At 51.6% G+C, this 26,878-nt stretch overlaps 1 long non-coding RNA gene across 4 annotated transcripts in view; it reads left to right on the top strand.

Annotated features, from left to right (window-relative positions):
• Positions 1 to 25,793, top strand: part of LOC116073795 — a 153,377-nt gene extending 127,584 nt beyond the window's left edge. For all 4 annotated transcript variants that reach the window (XR_004111910.1, XR_004111907.1, XR_004111909.1 and 1 more), the window contains 5 exons: positions 7,947 to 8,349; positions 9,158 to 9,384; positions 10,994 to 11,082; positions 16,704 to 17,093; positions 24,185 to 25,793. This is a non-coding gene — a long non-coding RNA (uncharacterized LOC116073795). The remainder of the gene's footprint in view (positions 1 to 7,946; positions 8,350 to 9,157; positions 9,385 to 10,993; positions 11,083 to 16,703; positions 17,094 to 24,184) is intronic.
• Positions 25,794 to 26,878: the final 1,085 nt, after the last annotated feature.

The raw sequence follows: 26,878 nt of genomic DNA, 5'->3' as shown, positions 1-26,878 counted from the left end.
AACCCTTCTGTTTTCCCTGGGGACTTGTGCTCCATGGGCAGCAGTGTGACCCTAGGGAAGTCTCTAGATGTGAGGTGGACAGAACAACTTCTCCAGCAAGTGGGTCTCATGCTGTGGGCTTCCCTGGCTCTCTGAGTGGTTAGCTTCTCCCTAGCACCTCATATACTTGGCTCCAGGACTCCTTTCATCCCCTTAGAGACTTAACCCCATGAAAGCCACACATTGTCCTCAGTCCCCATCTCCCCAAAGTGCTGCTAGACTTGGAATTTCAGAGGTCCTTATGTCTCAACTCCTGAAGCAAGCTTCCTTCAGCTCTGCTAAGGTAAGGAGTGGAGTTCATGCCTTTCTGTCGGGGAGCTGAAAATACCAGGCTTTCACACAGCTGTGTGTCAGGGCTGTGGCCTCCGGTCTGCAGGGTGTGGGTGGGTGGAGTGAAGAACACCATGTGGTGCCCACCCAATCTGGTCTAACAGTGGGGGACATTAGTGTGGGTAGTAGGTCAGCTGCTGGATTCAGATCCTCCTGCTGGGCAACTCCCATCCTGCTGGGGTAGCTGTAGGGGCCAGAGTAGCTGGTGCAGTGAGGTGGGGCCTGCAGAGCTCACATCAAAGGCCTGCCTCTGCTCTGCCATATGTTCTAGCCTGTGCAGCTGGCCCCCGTGGGTCCTGCTGTCACCATGGAGCCCGCCCCTTCCCTTGAAGTTTGTAGAAAAGGCTCCAGTGATTGTTTGCGGATGGAATGGAGAAGAGGCTGTGCGGTGAACTGACCTGGCATGACAGAGAATGCTACAATAGGGTAGGCGTGGATCTTCTACTCTGCAGCACATTCAGCTCCATCCAGGGGCCCCTCAGCTATATCTGTGGCTTAGGATCTCTCTTTATAGGTCACCCTCACCTACCCTGTAAAGCCCAGTGAGGTTGGATGTCAGTACAGGCACAAAAGAACAGGGAACAGGCCTGCCATGGGGTGACAGATTGAAGCCCTTGTTGGCTAACTTTCCAGAAAGGTGGAGCATGCCTGACTAGGCAAGATATGGCATACACATACACACTGAGCAACTGACAAAGAACTTGAGTCCGGGGCAAGGCAGCTACTTTCTGAGCTTTGGAGCTGGACATAAAGTGGTCAAATTGCAGCAGGATGTATACCTTCCAATCTCTGAGCACTTGTTCCTCAGAGCTCAGAAGTGCACATGCTCAAGCTCACACAGAGGACCGGTGATGACAAGTAGGGATTTCCTGTTTTCCAGATATGTTAAGGGTTATCCCTTAACAGCTAGGAGATCCATGCAGTGCATCTTTGGGTGCCATCTCAGTCTAGGGGAGCCAGTATTAGGGAGATCCATTAACCCCTCCAGGCATATCCAGCTTAAATGTGCCATCTTTCTGTCTGAAGCCAGGTTCTGGCCCTGTTGACTGGAGTGATAGCTTTAGTCATCAGCCTGGAGCCACATGGGATGAGGGTTTCAATAGGAGATTGTCTAGATTGGATTGGAATATGGGCATGCCAGTGGGGTATTATCTTATGTTAATTGATATAGGAAGACTCAACCCACCATGGGCTCATCATTCCCTAGGCAGGGGGGCCTGAATTCTGTGAGTGGAAAAGTTGAGTGTGTGCAAGCATGCAAGCAAGCAAGCATGCATGCAAGCAAGCATGCATGCATTTATTCATCTCTGCTCTTGACTGTGAATGTGACACACTGGTTCATGTTCTACCATTGATGTCTCCATTTTTGTACTAGATTACAACCTGGAATTTTAAGCTGTATGAACTCTTTCTCCCCTAAGTGACTCTGGTTAAGGTGTTTTTCACAGCAACAAAATGAAGCTAGGTGGCCAGGTTCTTGGTACCGTCTGGGTCTACAATCCCCCAGGTGATGATTTGGGCCACTTCACCTCTAAGCCGCTAAGCCGTCACTTCATCTGCTAATGCATTGTGACAGGACCCTTCTCTTACATATGCTTAGCCAGTGTCTGCGAGAAGTTGCCATACTGCTTATGCTATCAAGGCCAGTAAGCCAGCACCATGAAGCCACGACACCCTGCGGGCCATGGGCACTATTCTGGGTCCTGATATGGAGCCTGCTCCTACCAAGAGGGCTGGGATTCAGGGTTCCTTCTTTAGCCCAGCTGGGAAGTCTTCCAGGACTGTCTGATGTGCTCTCTATCCTATCTCTACTTGAACATGTCATATCTGGACCAGCATTCCTTCATATTATTTAGGGACAGAGAGTCCTAGGCAGCTCTGCTACACACTTGCTATGACATCTGCACACAGATCTCTGGCCTTGAAGCACAGGTTAGCAAGATTGCAGTTAGACTACAAACAGGACTGAGTTGGGGGTGGAGAGCAGGAACAATGGCACCAAGGCAGGTTGAGGACACTGAACTGGTCATCGGGCTTCTACCCAAGCTTACTGTGGACATTACTCCAGGTCAGTTCCAGCTTCCCTAACTGGATCTCCCAACTTTCCTGTCTCCACAGCTGGATGTCTGCCCATCTTTTCCAGCATGTCTTAGTAGTTGTTACATGGTGAGGCAGGTAAACAGAAGACAGAGAGTGGGTGGGTGAGAGGATGGAGAGAAGGAAATCAATGGATAGAGAAGCAGGTATATGGATGAGTGGATGGATGGATGGATGGATGGATGGATGGATGGATGGATGGATGGGTGATGGATAGTTAAATTTAAGGATTGATGGGTGACTGAATTAATTGAAGAGGGAGTGGGTGTGTAGACATCAGATGGCTGAATAGGTAGGTAAGCTGGTGCATGGGTGGGTACATGTGCAGGTGGGTAGGTGAGTGGATAGATGATGGATTACTGCATAGATGGAGGTAGTTGTGTGTGCAGGTATGCTGGGTGGCGAGTAGACAGACAGATGGACTGGTGTGTAGATAGATGGGTATTTGTTGGGTGGATGGTCAGAGGTCTGAATGAGTGGGTAAGTCCATGGATGAGTGGGTAGGTGAATGGATGGGTGTCCTTGGACTGGTACATGGATACATGGATGAGTGGGTACATGGATTAGTAGGTGATGAGTAGAGGAATGGATGGGCTGCTTCAAAATCTGCCATGACCTGCTAGGGATTAACCTGACTGGAGCAATGAGGAGACTAAGAAGGAAACATACTGGCCAGAAAAGCTGGGGTTGGGTGGGCCATGCACTCTGATGGAGACTTTTAACAGCAACTCAGAACTCAGTATGTTTATTTCATACATCTAAATCAAGGAGGCAGGTAAGGTTATGATATTCAGCTGAACAAAGGAGTCGGGTTTAGGTAATCTCAGGAGTGGGGCCTCTGTAGGGAAGCGGTCTCAGGATATAAACATCTAGGAGGGAGAAGCTGGGGTCAGCATTTCCTCCACACACTCTCAGCATCTGCACATGAATCGGAGGAAGGTTTTTACCAATTCCATGAGTCTGAGGCATTGAGGTCCTTGACAGGGCTATGCTTATGTCGATAATAGTCATTCATTCAGGACTCCATCCGCTCCCCTAACTAGTCAGGTACTGACCCCAGGGGGCAGCCTGGAAAGCCTGCCTGCCCTTGGCTTCTCTACTCCTTCACACATCTGCTCTCCCAGGCTCTGGAGATTCAACCTCGTGTGCCTCTTACCCCATGGATCCTCCCTCCCGTGAACTGTTCTATCCAGGTTTTTGCCCTTCTACACTAAGAGGTTTCCCTCTTGCCCTACTTTTCATGTCCACCCACCCACCCTCCCCCTTCCACTAATATGCATGCCCTCCCTGTGACCATGACCACCTCCTGTGCTACACTTCTTCCCTCTGACTCAGGTGCTCTGTAAGCCTGCATGCTTGAAGACCTGTCCTCTTCTGGCTATAAAGTATCAGGTCAGATGACTTGACTGTCTCAGAGCCTTACCTGGATGCTCCTGTGGCCCCCTGGACACTACCTGGTCTGTCTGAGAACTGCATGCCCCATGCTGGATATAAATGAAGCTTGTGTTCCTCAGGCAGCTCTGAGTCCCAGTGTGGTCAGTCCCCTAGGTCGGCCTATCTGATTCCACCCTTGGTTAGTCCCCAGTAAGCTTAATGGTCTTGGGTCCAGAACTATTAGGCTAATACTGACCTAAGGCTCAGTGACCCAGATGAGAATATAGGTGAGGGCCATGTTTGGTGTTTGTCAGACTTTTGACTGCAGACTCCGCCTGCCTTGGCTTGATTTAAGGACCAGCTGTTCCTGTGGATTCCAAGGCACCATATTCTGCTTTAACGAAGACCCAAGGTGCTAATAAGGTTTATGGCTAAGACCCCTGCTTGAGGAAGGAAGCTGCGTGTCCTGCATGCCCAGCTGACTTCAGCTCAGGCAGCTTCATGGGTCTCCTGCTTCTTACCCTTTGGACTTGGTTCTGGCTTCAGTCCATAATGGTGTCTACATACATACATACATACATACATACATACATACATACAATTCTGGGCATGGCCCTTAAGGGATGCTCTGTCTAACTCTAGTCTCCAGTTAGGCTATCCTCAATATGTTACGACCCAAACTGCATAGGGATGGAGGGATGTGAGTCTGGTGTAAGCCGGGACCACAGCCTCAGGACCTCTGTTCACATAGCCATTTGTTGGTTATTGATGACGAACAGTTCCTATGAGGTACAAGACCCAGAGATAGGATCCTGACACTGAAGCACTGGCCTGGCTCAGCCCATGCAGGCTGAGTGTGTGATAGGAATGAGGGGTGTGGGGCCAGCCACTCCATCTACAGGCCTCTATCTCCCCATGGGGGTTGCAAGGCTGGGCTACAATAAATAGAAAATTACAGCATCCGGGCAGTGATCAATGAAGTATTTTTCACAAGCACAAAAAATGTAAAGGGCTAAATTGAGGTGCATAGCAAATCATGTTTTTAATGTTTTCTGAAAGCCGTGAAATATCGACCCCACAGCCATTGATTTCTGTTTGCAAAGCCTGCAGTAGGTGTCTTGGTCTCCATAAGCTCCACATGTGGATGTGTGTACACATACCTGTGTGTACATGTTTATGTGCCTGTGTGGGTTGCATGAAGCTGGGAGATCCATGCTCATCTGTCTGATTTCCCAGTGTAGGGTCTTGATGCCTACTTTCAGTCAGGGGCCTGGGCTTGTCACTGCTTAGCCATATGTCAGATGCTGAAACCAGAATTCTGTTCATGATGTGCTTCGAAGGTGTTCCTTACCATTCAGAAAAGAGGGCTGCTGTGCTCACTTTGTGAGGAAGCCACTCTGAATCGAGCTGAAGGGCTTGCTAAGGAGATGGAAGGTATACAGAGGCAGGTCAGCCCCCTGGCTGGTCTCTGTGTGGAAAACAGGACCCTCCTTCTCCGCTTTGTGGGACCCTCTGCCATGAAATCTCAGGGATACTATGGCTTGATTGTAAGTGTCTGGCTTGGAGGCCATGGCTTGTAGGATCCAGACCAGTCCAGAGTTTCAATGTGCAGCCAAGCATCCTGGGTTAGGTCACACTGTGGAGTGAGTATCAGCATGTTCCTATTGGCCAGGCAATCCCTACCTTTGAGGCCTGGTTTCTTTGGGCAGGTTCTGGACCAGGGTGGTCCTGGGTCCCTTGCCAACTTCTCAAAGCTCCTAGATCCAGGAGAGCAGAAATAGGTGGGAGACTGGGCAGTGCTGAGCCTGGAAGTCCTGTAGCTTTGTGATTTCCTCTAGCTCAGCCTTGGGTCCTTCATTAGTAAAATGGGAACATGGGCCCCCTTATAGCAGCTCTGGCCCTTGGGAAGGGCCCCTCACACCCAGCTGGTGTCTGCTTACAGGAGGATGCACACAGCAAAGGCAGCTAGCGCCGAAGTTCTGTCCACTGAGTCTGTAGTTGTCCTCTCTGGTCACTGACACAGCCCACCTGCCTGTTGCTCACACAAGCTCTGTTGTGCAGAAAGTGAACTGTGTTTGTCTGCCCCTTGTTCCCTCATGACTCCTGTTGGAAGATCGTGCCATAGGAGAGGCTGGGGGCTTGTGGGGTGCTGAGAAGTGAGTGTGGGCTGTTGATGGAAGACTTGCCCAAGCAAAGACACAGAGATATCATGGAGGAAGCACTGGGTGGACAATGACTACGGGCTGTATTCAGAAAGAAGACGCTATTGTGTGTGTGGCAGGGGAAGGGGACTAGAAGGAACCAGCAGCAGGCAGGGGAACCTGCTAACTGAGAAGGCCCTTGGGTGAGTGGGTACCCAGAAAGGAATGAGGGTGTCTTAGTCAGGGTTTCTATTCCTGCACAAACATCATGACTAAGAAGCAAGTTGAGGAGGAAAGGGTTTACCCAGCTTACATCCATATTGCTGTTTATCAACAAAAGAAGTCAGGACTGGAACTCAAGCAGGTCAGGAAGCAGGATCTGATGCAGAGGCCATGGAGGGATGTTCCTTACTGGCTTGCTTCCCCTGGCTTGCTCAGCCTGCTTTCTTATAGAACCCAAGACTTCCAGCCCAGGGATGGCACCACCCACAAGGTCACTAATTGAGAAAATGATCACTAATTGAGAAAATGCCCCACAGCATTTCTCAATGGATCTCATGGAGGCACTTCCCCAACTGAAGCTCCCTTCTTTGTGATAACAGCCTGTGTCAAGTTGGCACAAAAAAACAGCCAGTACAGAGGGTAAAGACACATAAACCAGGCTTGGAGGGGCTGTGAGCAGAGGAACGGGTAGCATCCTACCCACCCTGGCCTGCTCAGAGCTGTAAGGTGCTGGTGAAGCCCTGATGGGTGAGGACATAGAGCCTGGGGGCTTTAGTTTGCTTTGTTCCTCATACCTCTGGAAACTCTCCAAGCCTGGCCAGCCATCTGCATCCCCAAGCTTAGAAGCAGACCCCAGTCCCTGTGCTGACTGCCAAGTCCTGGGCCTCAAACTTGAGCCATCCTATCCTAATCTCTGCCCTCTTTATTCTTTTCTTTTCTTTTCTTTTCTGAATTCCCCAGACATGGTAGCAGCCACACCCACCCTTAGGTCCTATTCTCAGCATACACTCCAATTGGGACAGCACCTGGCTACATAGCAGCCATGGGCTGGCTATCTGGGTGGTACTGTCCCTTTTGGGTGACCTGGAGGATGGCTTGGAGTCTGCCTGCCTGATGGCCTTGAAGCCAGTGGGGGAGGGTGGGAAGGAAGACAGCACCTCTTTCCTCTTCTTGGTACGTACGGCCTCAGCCCCCAACCTGCCTGTGCCTACTCTGTGACCTTTGCTCTCCTCCAGGAGATGACCAGGCAGGCAGGATATAAGTGTGGAGATCTGGGGTAGGGCACTAGTACCAGGCTTAGGGTAGGTCTGCTCTGTGCTGTGTGGTGGCACCAGGTTCACCCCACAGCCACAGAGGTGACAGGGACACTTTGCTGATCTCTGCAGAGCATTGGCGTTAGAACCTGTGAAATTAGACTGGCTCCTTCCCCAGAGCAAGGAGAGGGGGACAAGGGCACGGCTGAGGGGTCCTGTCGTGTCTTCCCTGCCACTTCTTCCTCTACCATCCTCTTCCTCGTTTCCCCCCATTTTGTTTTTCTGAGTAGATTACAAATGATACAGAAGGGAGAGATAGGGCCCTGTCTTCCAGGTCCCCCATAGATGCAAGGAAGAAACACTCAGGAGGCAGGAGAATCATTAGTGCTTTCTGACCGAGGAAAGAAAGTTTTTTTTTTCTAACTGCAGCAACAGAGACTTCAGAGGGACACAAGGAGGAATCCCTGAGGTGAAGGCTGCAAAATGAATGTTCTGAAAATTGGGATGTACTTGGCAAGATTACCCCCCCTCCCCAACTCTCTCCTCTGTTCAAAGCAATTTTGCTTCCGGGTGCTTCTCAGTAATTGCAATAATAAATTGAATAATTAAGCTAAATCCACAGAAGAGAATTAAATATTAATTTCTAATAAGCTCTTTGGAGGGTGTTGATAGCAGACTGAGAATGTGTTCACTCTCCTCTCTCGTGCAGGCTCACCGTCTTCCCTCACCAGTGTGGAGGAGCAGGACTTAGCTACACCAGAGGGTGATAATCAGGTATACCAACCTGGAGCCTGGAAACCTGCCAGTCTCACCCAAACTGACATATGGCCCTATGGACAAAAGTGGGCACCTGCCCACTAGAACCTCTCTCTGGTAACTGAGGCTTCAGTAGGCTGGATGCTTAGTACCATTCAGGAGCATGATGGGTGAGACAAGGCTATGATACATCTGGAGCTGCCACATTAACCTGAACAACACTGGCCTCCAGAGACTCTGACAAGCCCTGTCCATGTTCTGTGAGGCATCTGTGATCCAAGGAGATCCTGAACCCTGATGGGGCAGCCCCAACAACCCATGGATGGTCCTGACTCATCCCTACAAATGGAGAGCTCGTAAGCAAACACTGAGTGCCACCTAAACACTTGGGATCCCTGACTCTGGCTATTGATAGGCTCCCTCATCTCTGATACTGAGCCCTGGATCTGCTCACACTCCAAGCCTGGTCCTGGTTACTCAGTCCTGAGCTGGTTGTTTGGCTGTGGATTAGCCCTGACCCTTCACATGAGAGGGCAGAAGGCTCAGATAAGCCCTTGCATTCTCCAAATGATGAGGAGGTACAGGACAGCCTCTCCTTCTGGAGAGGAGAGGCCCCGAGGGTCTATGGAGTTAGCACTGTCTCCACAGTGATGGTGGAGCCTTATAATTGTAGCTGCAAGGGCTGGGGACAGACCAAGAAGGGATGGACCCTACAGACCCAGAGAGCAGTGACTCCCATTGGATGGCTTTGCTGTGTCCTACACAGTCTGTGCTAGAATCTAGGAAGGAATCTGGCTTGGCACCTGACAGTCCAAGACTGCTAGCTATTCTCTCTGATCTAGCCTTTGTATTCAATGTGGATTCCTAGTCATGCTGGTGTGGTGGGGGAGAGATGTGGGTCCTGAGAGACACTGGGCAGAGCCTGGCCTATGGAATCCCCTACTGTTGGATTGAGCCCAACAAAACATGTCCAGGGACTTTTGAATTTCAGAGAGACAGAGACAGTGACAGAGACACACAGAGAGAGAGCAAGTCCTCTAGTGTGGTGTGCCTCAGGAAACACTCAGAGATGTCTTGTAGCCAACCAATAACTCCTTGTTTATCCAAGTCTAGGCCTGTTGTCTTGTATTTTGGGGTCCCACCTAATGTAGGATTTCCTGGCAGCTAATTTTTGGAGGTCCCCCCACTTCAAATCTCCATCTCCTCTGGGATTTGAAGATCTGAAGGAGCCAGGGAAGCAAAGAAGACACAGCTGCTGGCTTTGCCCCAGAGACCTGCTCTAGCTGGGGCAGGAGGAGCCTGAGAGACTCATCCTCATGCAAATGAGGGAGAAGAGCAAGCCTGGATGGCCTGTTTTCTGAGCTCTGACCTCAGTTTGCTGGGAAACCCAGGTAAGACCCTGGAACCTCGCTGAGCCCAGTTACTCAGGAGGAAAAGATGACACGAGCTGTATGTCCCTCTTCCATCACCATTCATTCATTCATTCATTCATGAATCTCACAGCCACATAAAACACTGACAGACACAGATGCTATCTTAGATGCAGAGTCGGGCCATATGGTAGATTTCATGATTCCAAGGTCCGCACCATGCATCACTGGGCAGTTATAGCTGGTGTATGTGGCTGGGACATTGATACCTTGCTCACTCCCAATACCCCTGTGCAACCAACCAAACCTGCCATTGCCTTGGTACCCACAGGTCCCATTGTTGGCCTTACCGCTGGCAGCCAAGTCTCAGCACCATGGATAGAGCCAGTGCTCGTCCCAGGGGCCACTCTAAGCTAAGACTCTGTTCAGACCTCATCCCCCTCCAACACAGAGACAGCATCTTTGGCCACCCTGATATCTACCTGTCCAGCTGGTACATGGTGCGAAAGCTGAGAAGAGGCATTCTGATATGGAAGGGAAGAGTGCCTAGGTCCTAGTCAGCTAGGCATGGGGTGCCATGTCTCTACTGCCTGCTTGTTCTTCTTCCCACTTGTGTTGACTTCAACCACTCTCAGTCTGGAGGGCAAGAATGAAGTGATCACAGTCCTGGGAGGGATAGGAAGGACAGACAGCACTGTATGTACACACACACATACACATACACACACACACACACACACACACACACACACACACACACACACTAGGCTTGAGGTCCTGGGGCCCTGCAGATCCTTAGAAGCTGTAGCCCAGACACCCAAGCCTCACCTTTCTGTGTACCCCAGCCATTACCTGACCCTTCTTCAGTGAACCCTGAAAGCATGGGCCCATCTGGTCCACTCCAGAGGTCCTGTCAGCAGCCCTCTAAGAGCCATATGGCTGAGGCTCAGCTTGCAGAGGAACAAGCAGGACATAGAGCTCCTGGGGCTGGGGGATGTGGTGATGGGGCAGGAGGTTGCTCTTGCTCTAAGGTGGTGAGGAGGTCTAACCAGGGGACAGGCCCGGGGCTGGGCAAACTGGAAGCAGCCATGACTGGGAGAGGGAAAATGGCATGGCTGAGTCTGAAGGATTTAAGTCAGCCTTCTTTCTCCTCTCAAGCCATTTGTCATGGCAGACAGAGGCTGGGTGCTCTGCACAGGAGCCAGGGGGACATTTAGCTCCATGTTCCCAGCCAGGACCTGGCAAAACCCCCAGGGAAGGGCTGCTGAGTCGTATGGAATTTTGGAGAATTACAAATCTACCTTGGAGGTGTGGGCTGAGCACTGGTTATGTACCGTGGAGGACACTGAGGCTCAGGAGGAACTAGTCTGCCCTGAATAAGAGGGTTGGGAGCAGATGAGGAGCTAGCTCTCAGACCAGGCTTTCCTGGTGTGGTGGTTTAAAGAAGAGTGCCCTGCCCACCCCTTACTCACCGCCCCCCCCAGGCTCCTAGCTTTAAATGCTTAGGGAGTGGCTCTATTTGAAAAGATTAGGTGTGGCCTTGTTGGAGGAAGTGTGTCAAAGTCGGGGTGGGCTTTGAGGTTTCAGAGGCTCAAGCCAGGCCCATTGTCTCTCTCTTCCTGCTACTCAGATCCAGATGTAGAACCCTACACCTCCTCTAGCACCGTGTCTGTCTGCCTGTGTGCCACCATGTTGATAATGGACTAAACCTCTGAAACTGTAAGCAATCCCCAATTGAATGGCTTCCTTTATAAACGGTACTGTGGTCGTGGTGTATCTTCACAGCAACAGAACATTGACTAAGACACCTGGGCTGCTCCCTGGTATTGCTTGGAGGCCCCTTGAGTCTGGACCCTGGAGGAGCAGGCAACAGGTACATAACTGAGTACCAGGTAGTCTCAGTTGGATGTAGGCGCTGAAGAGAAGGGACAGTGGTAGAATGACTGAGAGGACCCCAGAAGGGTCATAGGGTCCTAAGTTCAGGGCTAAGAGTGAAGGGAGTGACAGGGAATGGGAGAGAGGCAGTGTAGATCCCTGACCTTGGGAGGGATGGGTCAAGAATGGCTCAGACTAGACCCATATCAGAGGATCAAGGTACTTACAGGACTGCTAGCAGGCACCTAATGACCTGACCCTGTGTGATTCCTGTCTGTTGTCACCACAGCACATGTTCATGGGGCCTCACTGGCCATCAGGATCCTCAGACCTCCTACCCCATGGATCATCCCCATTAAAAAGTGGGGTATGGTCTTAGAGTGCAGTAAAAATCCTGACCACCTCCTAACAGGTTGCTTAGCCACCCCACAGTTATACTGTCCTGTCTGTAGTGGTCATTCAGGGCTATTCTGTGCTGAGCCTGCCCAGAGCCCAGGAATACACAAGATGACTTCATTTTAACAGTGTAACTGTCCCAGCTGGTGAAGCTGACACCCACCATGAGCCCTCGTGAGTCAGGACCTAGCTCAGCACCCAAGTGAGTCCCCATCAGCTCTGGCTGTGACAACCAGTGCCACAGACTTAGGAGCTTAGAAACCCAGCTCTGGAGGCTGAAGTGAGTGGGTCTACAGAGGGCTGCTTCCCCTTGTTTCCACACAGCAGGAAGAGTTGGGGCACTCTCTGGAGATAACCTACCTCCTGACCCATCAGCCTCCCAGGTCCTGCCACGGACACCCTCTCCTTGGGGCTTAGGGTTTATCTTGGAATTCTGAGAATACATATCTGTTCAAAGCCAAGCAGGGACAGAAGTGAGACTAGCTGATGCTAAACAGGGCCCTGAGTGCCTCATTAAGGAGCAAGGAGTATTAGAGAACATTCTAGAGTCTGTGGGGATCAGAGAAACAAAATCCAGCAGAGGCTCAGAAGAGAGGGTTGAAATGACTGAGCCCCACAGAGGGTCCTGGATCCTGGCTGAGGACAGATGATGGGAGAGGCCTCTGCAGAAGGACTGATATTTGGAGGACAGTTGGAGAATGGTCAATGGAGGGGGGAGGGGACAGCATCCCATGGAGGCTGCTTAGATGGTAGGACTGACAAGCTTGATGAACTGGAGAAGCCCAGACCCTGGGTTGGACCTAAGGAAGGACTTAGGTGACCTGCACCTCAAAGCAGAGCTGGTAGGCACTCAGCATGGAGGATGTGGGCCTCCCACTGTCAGAGCCCTTCCTCGTTCTCCCTCACAAGATGATGGTTCCTAGACAGAGACAGTTGTAAAGGAGGGGGATGGGTGGCCCCCCTTGATTCTTTGTTATCCTCATAGTGAACTTCTGGGTCCCTAACTTTCCTAGGCCCTGGAATGAGCCCCTGATAGCCTGAGGTACCCGTCCCTTCCCCCTTCAGGGGACAGCTGTTTTCAAGCTGGCAGCATAAGGATTGCTCCTTTGAGGGCTGGCCCTGGCCGCTCCAACCTCACAGTATCAGTGTAGGTAGCCTGGGCTGGCTCAGCTATCAGGACCCAGCTCCCTTCCATCACCACCTCCCATCATCTGGCCTCAGGTCCAATCCAGGAGCCCTCTGTGGGGCTCTACTACATCAACTCTCTCTTCTGAGCCTTTCCCGGATTTCCTCTGCTTAGAATGTTTGCTTCTCCGATCCCCATAGACCCTTGCTCTCCTACCTCAGATGGTGTTTGGGGCTCCAGGAACCAGCTACTGGTTGAGACTCCTTTGGACTCTGTCCTTCTCCAAAGACCCAGGGAGGCTTCATGGCCTTAGGGAATTGTTGCTCCTTGTGGTTATCTCCAGCCACCTCTGCCCACAGCCAGTCAGTGGGATTTTATCTCCACTGGGATTTTATTGAGGATCTGGGCAGAACATTAATGGTTGGGGCAGATATGATGCATTCATTGCAAAGGGAGAAAGTATACATGGTAAGGAACCACTCTCGTTCTAGCAATGATTGCAGGGTTGGAGGATGTGGACAGGGCCATTGTAGTCCAAGACGGGCATGGGGCAAAGACCTCAGGAGGCAGTAGTCAGCTGGATAGGACAGGACAGAAGCTGCAATAATGGTACGGGGGATGGAGGCAGACCCCACAGTCTGCATAGGTGTTCACTGACATAGAAGACCTGGAAAAAGGCAGCGAGGGATGTGACAGACCACTTGTCACAGGGGCTGTTTCTTTATCTGAGAAATGGACCCTGGCTATCATAATGCCCTTCCTTGGTGGAGAAAGCAGTAAGACCTGACTGCTCATCTATCTTGGGGGCAACCTCTAGTCCCAGGGAAACAGGAGGGTTGGGCTATTTTGTAGGAACTGGGTTTTGGGACCTGGGTGGAACTATCAATGTAGGGGTTGAGTGAGTTTGCATTTTAACAGTGCTAGAGTGTGATGTGATGTGTGTGTGTGTGTGTGTGTGTGTGTGTGTGTGTGTGTGTGTGTAATGGTGTGACTCCTGGTATGGATGGTATGGGTGTTTTGGAATAGGAAACTGGCCTGCTTACAGTGTGGCATTTGACCTGGACTGCTCTCATACCATGACAAGCTCCCCTTGGTGTAGGAAAGTCTTAAGTGTGTGGCCTACTGCTTCATGGGCCCCCACTGGCTTTGATGGGTGGGTCTGTCCTGAGGATCCAGGAGAAGCCCAGTCTCACAGGGCATTCTGCTGGGGTTGGGCCCAGTTCTTAGACCTTACTACCCTGAGGTCACCTTGGGGAGCTGCAGAAGTAGATTGAAGGACTGGGAGAGGTCTAGAGCCTGTTGGACTTTTATTTCCTTAGCTGCTTGAGGCTCTGTGGTACAGCCCAGAGCCCGCTGCTTCTTCTCCTCCTAGGCTGCTGCTGTGGCCCTCAAAGCACCTCCTAGCCAAGTCTAGGTGCTGCTCACACTCAGGAAGAGCAAGTTTTTCATTCTTTATCCCTTACCTCCCTCCCCTCTGCTGAGAGGGTCGAAAACCCTAATCCAGGCTGCTTTGCCTAGTTCTGGGCTTCGGAATTTCTGAAGCTGTGTAATGCTGAGTTTCTATGCTGCTTCTATCCCAAAGGCCTTAAGAAACATGACACTCCAAGACAGGGGCCAGGTGGGCAAACAGAAGACACCCCAAGCCCAAGCTGTTGGCCACCTTCCCAGCTTTGTAGCAGCAGTGAACACAGGCCCCAGGGTGTCCCATGGAGGTGTCAGGAGCAAATTGGATTTTACACCTCCTGGTTGCAGGTGTGAGGAGCTGGCTAGGGCAGTGAGGGCGGCTGGAGGACATGCCTGCCTCTGATGCTGGGAGGAGCAGCTGTAGACAGACTTGTGATGCTCCTTGGAGGGAGGAGCAGGGCCAGCTCAGACTGGAACTGCAGGGCAAAGTGACCATTATCAGCTCTCTTTTCTGTGGCTGTCTCTATCCTAGGTCCCCAAGTTGGGGTTGCTGGGCAGGAACTTATCCGCAGGGAGGTATAGAAAGGGCATGGCACTCCGAAGGCAGACGTGCTGGCAGGGCTAGCTGTGGGCCTGGCTGATGAGTATGGCTCTGCCTCTGCCCAAGAGAGTTTTGGTACCTTGAAGGGTCCGGGGTCTCTCTTCATGATGGGACGATTGGTGTCCCCCAGCCTGCATGTCCCTGCTTAGGCTGGCTAACCTGAGCTCCTGATCTGTCAGCACTTCTGGAGGAACCTGGAGGAGCAGTTTTGCCAGGTGAGAAGTTCAGGAGCAGGGCAGCAGGAGGACAGCACAGGACAGTGCTGACAAGCGCAGCTGCTCCTGCCAGGCTAGACCCAGCACCCCTCCCCCTCAGGCCTGGAGTGTCAGGAGTGTCAAGATGACCTTCAGGCCCCACTATCTGGAGCAGCAGGAGGCCCAGAGCCATGCAGCTGTCTAGGCATATTGGAGATCACCTTATCTGAGGTATCCATCTGGGAGGGGGACAGTCCAGGGCCAAGCTGACATAAGCAGTGACCACAGAGGCTCCCCCAAGGAATCATCAAGTCAGGCAGGAGTCTGGCCATAACCCCACTCTCCTTGGAAGGTGAGAACAAGCGTGAGCTGGGCTTCCCCACCTTGCACACCCTAGGTCCAGAACTGACAGGCCACAAAAGTTTGGTGGAAACTGAAAATGAGTTGTGCATTTCTTTTGGAAGTGTATGTGTGGGGTCAGGGGAGTGGTGTGTGTGTGTGTGTGTGTGTGTGTGTGTGTGTGTGTGTGTGTGTGTGTTGTAGGGAGGTGGGGGGGGAGTGCAGTGGTGGAGGGCAGTTCTAAGCAAAAGACGGAGATCGGCAGAGTATGGCATGGTTCCCAGCAGGTTCATAAGAGATGCTCTCCTGGTGGGAGTTCCTCTCTAGAGTATCTGCAGCCTCCTCCCTTCTTTCCCTTACCTCTGAGACTCCTCTGCCCTCCTCTCTGGCTGGCTATGGGTGGTGAAGCCTCTAGCCTTCCAGCCTGTCCACTTTTCCTCACCAAGCCTTGTTTCCTTGCCTGTGAGGTGAGTTCTACCAGTGAGAGTTCTGACATGGACCTGCAGAACACATGGCTCCAATGCTCTCACCGGGCTGGGCGGGCATCACAAGAATTCTGCCACAGGACTCACTGTCTAGCAGTTTCATGACTGGCAGCTTGAGATACCCCTGTGCTTCTGGAGCAAAACCTCATTGGCGAGGGCCTCCAGTGGAGCGACCTGAGGTAAGGACCAAACCGGCAGGTTCTCCTATCCAAACTTCCCAAGCACAGACTCTCTGTTCAGCTTAACTATCTACCTAGGTTCTAGAAGGATCGCTACAGCATGCACCTGCCCTGTCCTGTCCCCAAGCAGTGTGTGGGTTGAGGGCCAGGCAGATGATCTTGGGTCTCGGAATGAATGCTCTCTGCTCAGGGAGGTAGATGGTCAGGTGGGAGTTTGGGCCTCGTGGAAGCAGATGGATATTTTAAGCCTGGCTTCCTTCCCTGGAGAGGTCTCCATGTGGCCAGGACTTTCCCTAGAGATACTGACTGAGAGGCCCCATCCTGCTGAGGCAGACTGAACGCTGGGGTACTTTGCCTGGGCAGAGTCATGGGTAGTGCTACCAGGGCACAGTAAGCTTGGCCATGCTGAAACCCCTCTTTACCCAAGCTGTTCCTCTACCCATTCTTTGATTCTCACCTTAAGAGCCACCTACCCTGACTCAGTGCCACTGGAAGGCTTGAGTCTCTGGAACCCTCTGGAAGGGGCCAGTTTCCTCCTACAGCAAGGCCCATGGATATTCCTCTCTTCCCTGTCCTATGTGGTGATGATCCTGGAATCTACTGTCAGGGTCTGGAGGTGACCCAGGCCAGTTCCTCCTCTCTTCTCACCTCAAGGCCATGAGGAAGCCTAGAGAAGTCCTTTCATGGATTCTATCTTACTCGTTCAATTTCTTCCCTCTCTCTGCACATTGCCCCAACCAGGCCATCACTCTCCTACCTACCCAACAGAGTACAGCAGCCATCTGCTTTGAGAGACCAGGGGAACCCCCTCTGCCTTTAACCTGTCCATCTGACTGCACCAGCCTCTCCTACTCTGAGCTGCCCAGTTCCTGGCATCCACCTTCTGACATGCCCTGCTATCTGACCTGTGGTCATTCCAAGGCCAGATTCTTCAGCCCTGGTCTGGGGAATCTTTCAAGCACCCAGTTTCAGCCAGAACCCACTGGTATATGTACCAGAAGACAACTCCAAGTGAAGAAAATTGCTGGGGCTGAGGGAAGAGCTCATAGAAGCTGCATTGCATCCCAGAGACTCACAAGCCGGGAGGAAGTCTACTGGGCCTGGCTCCTCAAGGACATCAGGAGACCACAGGTACTGGGCAAGCCCCACCCTCAGAGGCCTCCTACGTGCACCCCTTGGCTGCTAATGCCCACATATGTGTGTCCTATGTGTTCACATCACTGATGTGCCCTCACTTAACATGGTACAACTTAGGCTAGTGACCAAATACATGCACTGCACTCACACAGCCCCACCCGCTCCCCGAAGGAGTGAGGGAGGACCCGCCGTGTCCTCCTCTCAATCCTGCTCCAGGTCACCAGTCCATGATGCTGAGTATCAGTAGCCCCCAACACCACAACCCGAGTTAGGCTGAGGATAAAGAAAGGAACCTGGAGAATTGGCAGGGACAGTAATACACAGCTGAGGAAGAAGACGCAAGGGACTTGTTCCTGTTACAGTAAGTGTGCTGTGTAACAGTCTATCTCAATAACATTCATTCTGGTTGTTTTTCTGTGCACTTCAGCAGTGCACTGTGGGGCAGCTGACTTCTGCTCTCCTAGCATTGGTTAGGGTGACCCAGAGGCTCATGGCTGGGCTTATCCGAGGGTCACTTGGTTATACACCTCCTGGCTGAGACAGGCTGCCAGCTGGGACCTGTGGGTAGTCACCCTGCAGGTGGCTTCCCTATGTGGGCCAGGCTTCCTCACATCCTGATGGCTGACAAACTGGGGGATGCATTCCAGAAAGGGAGCCCTGCTAACTCTGCCTGCTTTGTGTGGCCTTGGCTCAGAAGTCACCTGGTGTTAGCCCCTTATACTTTCTTGATTAGAGCAGCTAGGCTCCAGCTCTGGGTGGGAAAGAGATAAGTGGGAAAGTCTAATCCCCACAGTCCTGTTTTCCTGCATTCTCAGTGTGGTGGGAGCTCTTTCATGAATAGCGAGCCCCACCTTCATTCTGAGGTCCTTAGAGTGCCAAACACAGGAGCTGGTCCCAGGAGGTCCATTTACTCAGGTCTTGAGGTTAGGTTTCCCGCTCTAGTAGTCAGGGTTGCTCACCTGGCCTCTGCCTGCAGGGCCATCTACCTCTCTCTTGGGCAGCCTTGTCAACCCCAGCTCAGCAGAGCTGTGACTGTGAACTTGACTGGAACTTGAGTGACTTCCACTCTACTGTCTCTGCCAGCTGCCGAGATGGAGATGATGTGAGGTGGAGGGGAGAGGTCTGGTGTGGAGACTGAGCCCCCCTTGGCCTGCAGGAGAGCACCTGTTCTTCAGAGCTGTCCTCAGCTGAGAGAACACTCCTGTGCTGGGAGACACAAGACCTTTACGCATGCATATGACTTTACCTTCTTGGCTTAAGTGGCTTCTTGGTAACCTACCACATGTCTTTGTCTTTCATGTATCCATCTACCTCCAACCCACCTCTGTCTGTCTGTCCATCCATCCATCTACCTATCATTTATCAGTTCTTTCCACTCATCCACTTACCAATCTACCACTCTCATCTGCCCTTACTTACCTTATCCCCTTATTTACTTTTATTTACTTTTCTATCTGTCCATCCACCATCACTCCCTCTACCTCTCCATCTATCTTCTCTCCATATATCCCTTCATCTTCCTTCTATATCTCCCTCCTTGCTTCTCTCCACTATCTCTTCATCTGTTTTCCATCTCTCCCTCATCTCTCATCCATCTCTTCCTCCATCCACCTCTCCATCCCTCCATCATCTCTCCAGATACATGTCCCGCTATCTTTCCATCTCCCACCTCCCTCCCTCCTTCCAAGCACTCCTCCATCTATCTCTATTTTTCATCCATTTCTCCACTCTTCCCTCCCTAGCTCTTCCTTCCTCCTTCTGGTCTTCCTCACAGATGTAGACTCGACTCAGGAAGTAAAACAAGATCCCTGTCATCGAGGCTCGAATGCTGGGATAGACGCATGGGAACAAAGAAGCCATGCCTGATGTGGGAGATGCAGTATAGAGGGAGAGAGGGACAAACCAGCTGGGTTAGGTGGTCCTGCTTCTAACTGGGGTCTGTGAAGACCTCTAGATGGAGCACCCAGCTGGTGGGCAGGAGGCAGGAGCTTCCTGCAGCTGAGGAGCAGCTGGGGCATGTGCCAACCTCAAATATGATGCATCCAGTTCTCCAGCCAGCTCCGCCTCCTTCCCCCCTCAAATTGCCAATTTAAATACCTAAATTGTTTACTCGCTGAAATCAATCGACAAGGGACCAGCTTGTATTTGTGATTCAATTGACTATGATACACTGTATTACAGTTACAGCTCCAATGGATTTCTTTTTAATTTATTTTTCTCTTACCGTTCTCCTCCACCAGTAATTTTGAGACTAATTGTCCTCATGCTCGCCCTCATCAACTTTGAGAAGAATAACGGATTGCCATAGCTCGAGGATGCTGTACTTGGGTGCTGCTAGGCACTCCCCAACCCCACAGCTTCCACTTCCTCTGTCCTTCTCCCAGAGTGGCCAGCTATATGCACGCGAGGCCCCAGGGAGGCCCCACTATCAGTGTGGGATCTGGTAGGTTCAGGATGAACAGGGTAAGTGGGAAGACAGGAGACCCCTGTGAGTGGAACTCTCCCTGCAGCCTTCTGCCACTGAACAAACTCTTCCCCTCTGGGCCTCAGTTTCCCTGCCTGTGAGTTGGGCCCCTTCAGCTATGACACTCTGATCTGCTTAGAGTATGCAAAGGGAAGGGCTATGTCCATAATTGGACTATCCCTTCTCTTTTCTGTGTATGTACACATATACATTCCACAATTGAGAGAGGAGGTCAGAGGACAACTTGTGGTAGTGGGTTTTCTCCTTCTACTATGTGGGCCTTAGGGATTAAACTCAGGCCATCCGATTTTACCTGTTGAACCCTCTCTCCAGCCTTTTACACATGTCCCTACAGATTAAACCATTGTTATAATAATAGAAAAGATGACAACCTGAACAGCCTTTATTGATGACCAGAGGCCTGACTAGAAGGGACAAAGAACTCTGTTTGACAGATAAGGACAGTGAGGCACAGGGGCAGCCTCACTTGCCCAGGGTTTGCTGCTGATTGATGGACCCCAGAATCCTGATCTTGGAGTCCCAAAGCTCCTATTTCTTTCCATCTTCTCCTAATAGGAGGCTGTACTGCTTCCCAGGCCTTGGGAATAGATATATCCCAGTGTGAAATACATGTAGCCCCGATAACTCCATCTCAGCCTGAAAAAGTCTTGCACCAGGATCATTTTTCCCCCTATTTTGGGACATAGATCCTCAGGAGGCTGAGGTGCCAGCTCCATTACTGGGTGTCACATTTGTGATCGGAATCAATAGCAGGGTGAGAAGGGATGGGGCTGGGTGAGGGAGTTCCAGGGGGCCTCAGCGCTACGCAGGCTGACAGAACAGAGGAATGGGGGTGGGGAAGCACCCAGATTGCAGCTCTGCCTTAAACAGTTACCCTAAGTCAGACGGAAATGACATTGAGCCACAGGAGCCTGGAGGGGCCATGAGCATCCCCATTCACAGCCACGAGAATGGGCTCTTACCCATTTGCTTTCGTTTCTGACCTTCAAATATGACAGCTATCAGAGGCTGCACCTTGCCTGCTGAACTTGAGGCCACCTGTGCAGCTTTCTGCCCTGACACGTAACTCTATTCTCCTTCCCCTGCCTGGCTGGCATCTGTGTAGATCAGTTTGTACCAAACAGGGCCAAGCCTGCCTGCCATTCCATCCCCTTTAAGATACACCTTGGTGTCTTGCTGGGGATGGGACTATAGGCTCTTGTCTTGTCCAAGAGGCTAAGGATGTCCTTCTGGGTTTTGAGCAGGTGACAGGGTAATTCCTGCAGGTGCCTGAGAACCATAGATCTCATTTCTACTAGTGTTGATTGTAACGAGCTGGCTGGGTCACCCACAGGCTAGAAGCACTGCCCTGGGGGGACATGTGCTGTGGTGGGATTCCATGCTGACCAGTCCTGGGTCACTAGGCAGAGCCAGAAAGGCAGGGACCACATGACTAGCCTACTTGGACCTACTGAGACCCCGCCCCCACCCCCCACTGTACCTCTCAGCTGCTTCTATATCCCCGGCTGAGGAGGGTGAGTGGCTCCCTGGGGTCCCACAGCACAGTGAGATGCCAGGGAGCCAGAACCCAATTACACATAGGTGTTATGTATGTGGCGTCCTCCGGATGCATTGATCCCTCAGGGTGACAGATCTGTTATGAATTGGGTAATAGACCAGCTTGTAAATGAAATATATTGGATTTTCAGGCTCGTGGCTTGTATTGGCTTGAGGGGAATGGGGGCAGATTTATGAACCTAGGTGGGTGGCTGAAGCTCTAGTCCTTCACCATGCGGGTCACAGTGTGGGCTTATTCCCAGAGCGTAAGGGCTAAGAATGGGAAGGTGGCCTAGAAGGGAGGTAGGGACACCAAGTGGGCTTGGGAAGGTCTTGGAAGAGGCCAGAAGGGAATGTGGGAAAACATCAGGCCTGGCCGTGATGCCGCATGTGGATTGACCTAGGCAGAAGCCAGGGTTCACTGTAAGGGCTGGGCTCTGCCATTGGTGACCTTCCCTAACTATGAGTTAGTACCCTCGGGTCATCTTATTGCAGCAAGAATAAGCTTACCTTGGCAGTTAAGCAACTTTCCCTGTCTGTTACTTGTCCATTTGCTGTGATGAACTACCTGAGAAGGAGGGAAGGGTTTGTTTGGGTACAGGGGTTGATTGTATCATCCATCTCTGTAGGAAGCAGTGTTTGAGGCGGCTGGTTACTGGTCACATTGTATCTACAGTCAGTAGGCGGAGAAAGAGATGCGGCTGCTGCTGCTCGGTTTGCTGCTTCCTTTTTATTAGTCTGTGACCCTGGACTGTGGAGTTGGGATAACACTTCTCCTTCTCATCTCAACTGGCTCAGTCTAGAAATTCCCTCACAGGTATCTGCAGGCATTCGTCTCTCTAGGGATTCTAGACCCTGTCAAGTTGACAGTCAATATTAAACATGGTCATACTCGGTGTCACACAGCCAAGGAATAGATACGGGCTCTACAACCAGATTGGCTGACTTCACAACTTTCTCTTCCCTTGACAGCCAGAGTGAGCCTCTTGCGGGGCTCTGCCTCACACACAAGCATACCACAGCTTCTACATGCACCTGCATGGGACAGGACCTACAGGGAGAGGGCAGGAGTGCCCTGCCCTGTTTTTCAGGACACAGTGACAGAGCTAAGGCCTCTAGCACCAGAGCTAGGGCTATAAGGATGCATGCCCTAGTGCATGGTGTCCTGTACTAGGTGACAAGGGTGTCCTGTGGATGCACAGAGCCCCCTGGGCCAAGCCCATAGGCACTCAGTAGGGCTGGACCACATTATATTGGAGGATTCTTCCCCGTCCCCAAGATCAAGAACTAGCTCCAGGCAGGAAAAGGTTCAGCGTGCAGCCTGTGACTAAAGCCTAGGTTTAGTGTATTACTAGGGTCAGGGACCAAACTGACAAGGGAGGCTCAATTTGGGTGTAGGACTGTGACCTAGGTTTTGTACGGGATGAAGAAGAGAGGACAATTGTATAGGATGAAGAAGGGGGCCAAGAATTCACATACAGACAGAATGAGAGCTCAGCGTGTGAACAGAGGCAGGGCTCAGTGTGTGTCTGTGGTCAGGACTCAGTGGATGAGGCAGATGGGGGTGTGCTGTCCTGACCACACAAACTCACTGGCGTCCTTTGTTCCTTTCTCACCCATAAGCTTTTCCGCAGCCAAGACTCTGGGAGGAGGTGTAGACGCTCCTGGACCTGCCAGGTCCTATGAGGGGACACGTGTCTTCTCCGAGGGCTGAGAGGCTGGAAGCATCTCTGAGGAGCTGAGCCTCAGGAGCAGTTTCTCTTCTCCTCTCGCTATCCTCCAGCTTTTTGAGGCCTACACGGAGCTTGGCTGTTCCTGCGGCTGACGTGCTTTCAGCCACTCTCAATGTCCCGCTACATCTGCGGTGTGTGCAAAATATCACTAATATTCTGCGTGAAATGTGTCACCACCACCAGTAACTGTGCCAGCATGCTGCCAGGGAGCTACATGCTGGTCCTGCGGGGTCACCCTTGGATGTGGCCCAGGCCAGTGTGTCTCCTCTACAGATGGAGCGGGTACCAAAGACACAGGCTATGTGTCCTTTCCTCAGGGAGGCCTTGAGGATAGGGCTGAGCCATCGCACCGATTTTCTCGTTTCTGCTTGACAAATGGCCAAGATGTCCACCAGCATCCTGACCTCACACAGCGTGTATTCATTTCTTGTGGTTCTTGGGGTTGGAGAAATCCAAAATGATCATTCATCACTAGAGGAGGCCTGAGTGGGGCTGGAGGCCATCCACGGTGCGGGGAAAGTTCTTCCTACTTCTCCAGCTGTGGGGCTGTCTCCAGGCTTTGGCTTGTGGCTGTGACCCCATTATCCCGACTCTCATCCTAGACCCATCCAAGGTCCCCCACCCCTTCTCAGGGGACCCTGGTAATGATATCAAAGAGGTGCCAAGGGCAGGGGGATGCCAAGGCTATCTCAAGGCCCCTTCTGCACAGAGGAAACATGTTTACAGCACTCACCAAAGTGCAAGGGCCGGAGCAGCAGCCTGTAGAGCCATCCTACTTCATTTGCCTGTCACACCTGTCACTCATCGTCCCTTCCTCAGCAAAGATATACAGTTGTATCCCCTCTTTGAACACTTGGGAAGTGCTTTGTGAAGGCTCTCCGGGCATTGCTAGAGACAAGGCAGCTCATAAGGGAAACACTACACTCTACACCTGGCCTGTGACTGGGAATGCTAATTAAATCTTTATGGGATCTCGAGTCACCTTGGTTACAAGCCTCTGGGTGTGTTTATGGGGGAGGTTCTAGACAGGTTAACTGAGGTGGGAGGACTCACCCTACTATGCTGGGTACCATCCAGTGTCTGGGATCCCAGACTGAGAAAATGGGACAAAGTGAGCATTACTATCCCTTTTCTCTCTGCTTCTTGAGTTGGGATGCGATGTGTCTAGCCAGCTCACACGTCTACCATACCAAATCCTCTCTCTACCCTGATGGGCTGTACCCTCAACTGTGTTCTCACACTGTGAACCCAAATCAATCCCTCCTTCCCAAGTCAGGTGTTTAATTATAACAATGAGAAAAGTAACCAGTATGCTTCTGAATGTTTTTCAGCCACTCAACAAACACCTACTCAGATGGGGGGCAGGTGGAGCACAGAGGAGGATCTAACCCCAGGATGCTCCACTGGCAGGGAAGACATGCTACTGAGATTGGTGAACTGCCTACCAGGAATCTGGAAGCACAAAGTGAGGGTCAACCCTCCAGCCATCCTTCTCTTTCCCACTCTGGACTAGAACTTGATTAGAAGCTGAAAAGGACGGGCTGCCAGGACAGAGAGCTAAGGGCATCAGGGAAGGGAATGATTTGGCAGGGAATATGGAGAACCTATAGCTTTGGGACTCGTAGAGGCCTGTGATGACCTGGGAACCTGGATGAGGGCCCCACGAGCCCTCAGGAAGGCCTCAGGTAGGGAGTGGTTAGGACTACTGGAAGAGGAGGCCTTAAGGCCCTTTGGGTCTCTGGTTGTGACAGGTCCCAGCCCTACCCTATTGTACCCAGCCCTTACTAAATGATCATGAAACTCCTCCTTCCTGTGATCATCCATAGTAGGCTTGAGTCCCTACTATGCAGGAGTCTGGTCATTTCTGGACACCCTTACATGGCCCAGCTGATTCCTCTGCAGGGTCTGAGTATGCTGTCTGCTCCAGAAGTCTGCTGGGCCTGAAGTCTACTCTCAAAGCAGCATCTAAGGGGATTCTTACAGGGTTCAATTCCTGCTGGGGCTGATATGATTCCATTTGGCTACTTAGCTAAGTACAGGGACAAGACAAGTGACTGAGAAGCTCAATATGTCCAATCTCCCAGGCTTTATGGATAGTACTGACCTCTGCTTAGAGGGTGGAGTCACCATTTTTGGGAGGGGCAAGAGGCCACCTAAGGAAAGAGATGGTGCCGGCCATCCCATCTGAGGGTCCATGCCTGCCCTCGCAGTCCATCGTCCTGAGTGTCTGCAGCATCTGCCTGTTGGAACTCATGTCTGGCTCCCTATCTATATGTGGTTCCTTTTGCCTGGGCTTTTCCATGGGCCTGTGTTTTCAAAGTCCTTGGCTCCTCAAACCCAGCCTCCCTAGCCCTTCCATGTGTGCTATGACTCCTGCTCTAAGTCTCTGTCCTTAGTTTCCAGTCTTGGCATCTAATGGATCTATAACCATGGCCATTCAGGAGCCCTGGGGCACCCGTGGTAGGATCAAGTGTGAGATGGAGTACAGGGAGTATGACACTGGTTGTGGGGTGATGCCTGGGCACTGAGGAATGCTCCTCTACCCCAACAGGAAGACACAGCCTGCTCTCAAATATCAGTGATGGTAGGTGGACGGTGCATGATTCTCCTGGGAGGACAACGGCCGCACACTGGGAGGGTTCAGTGGGCAAGCAAGAGACTCTAGAGTCCCAAGTGAGTGTCTGGTTTGAATAAGAATTCCCCCTTCCCCACCCCACCCCCATCGGCTCCTATGTTTGAATGCTTAGGGCATGGCACTATTTGAAAGGATTAGGAAGTGTGGCTTTGTTGGAGGAAGTAGTCTATGAGAGTGAGCTTTGTGGTTTCAAGAGCCCAAGCTAAGTCCTGTGGCTTTCTCTTCCTGCTGCCTGTGGATCTGAATGGAGACCTCTCAGCTCCTTCTTTAGCATCATGTCTGCCTGTGAGCCACCATACTTCCTGCGGTGCTGATAATGGACTAAACCTCTGAAACTGTAAGCAAACCCCGATTAAATGCTTTCCTTTCTAAGAGTTGCTGTGGTCGTGGTGTTTCTTCATAGCAATGGAACATTGACTAAGACAGTGTCTTCAGATGAATGTCTAAAATGGTGTGTATTGGACCGTTGTGATCCACCAACCAGGACCTTCATAGGGGCTGACCCCAAAGGCCTCACTGCCAAGCCAAGAGCTTAGCTTTGTCCTGTAGAATCCTACAATGGGAGTTAAGTCTGCAGTGATGGGCACATTAGCATGAGCTCTCTGACTGCGAGAGGATAGGGGTCATAGGATCCCCTGTGGTGAGAAGTGGGACAGACCCGGGGAAGAGCGGAACCAGGGTACTGGATTTGAATGAAACTCACGGACATCTGCCTATGCACAGACACCAACATTTCACCCTCCACAGCACGTCTGAGAACTGAGAACAGGGTAAATAGGTAACAGGTTCCTGCTTGTCCACCACCCTCTGACCCCTGACCCCTGACTCTGACATTTCATATGGCCTCTCTCCCCTGCCAAAATGTTTAAACACCCATAGAGAGAAGTTCCTGTCCCCATTGGGCCTTCTTTCTCTAAATAGACCGAAACATGATGATTTCATGAACAAATCCAACCATGCATTATACATTTCGAATTCTTAAACTAACAAAGTGACTTTGGATCTATAAAAGGTGCCAGAAATAAGTATCCCATTTATTTTTGCCTTTGGAGCTGTTCTTCTGTCCCTGTCTGCCCCTCAAGGCCCTGGCTCGTTTTGGCAGGGCCCAGCCCAGCATGCAGCAGAGCTAAGGCACCCTCAGAACTGCAGCCCTGATTCTGCAGCCATCTGTCTCCATAGAACTTCCTGAGGTCCCTCTAATGTGTACACGAGGGTGAGTCCTGATCCTGTCACGCCCCTGCCCACCTCCCATGTTGACCATTTACATGTGACTCACTGATTTCTGGAAGGGACACAAACAAGGTAGTGTGAAGGCATGAGAGGTGTCACCCCCAGAAATTCTGCCAGGATCTACCCAGGCTAACACCCAGGGTCTACCAGGTCTGGGACT

The sequence above is a fragment of the Mastomys coucha genome, unplaced genomic scaffold (genome assembly GCF_008632895.1).
Source record: "Mastomys coucha isolate ucsf_1 unplaced genomic scaffold, UCSF_Mcou_1 pScaffold11, whole genome shotgun sequence".
NCBI classification, from domain to species: Eukaryota; Metazoa; Chordata; class Mammalia; order Rodentia; family Muridae; genus Mastomys; species Mastomys coucha.
Note: the sequence above shows the minus strand (reverse complement) of the source record. Positions and strands in the feature narration are given on the sequence as shown.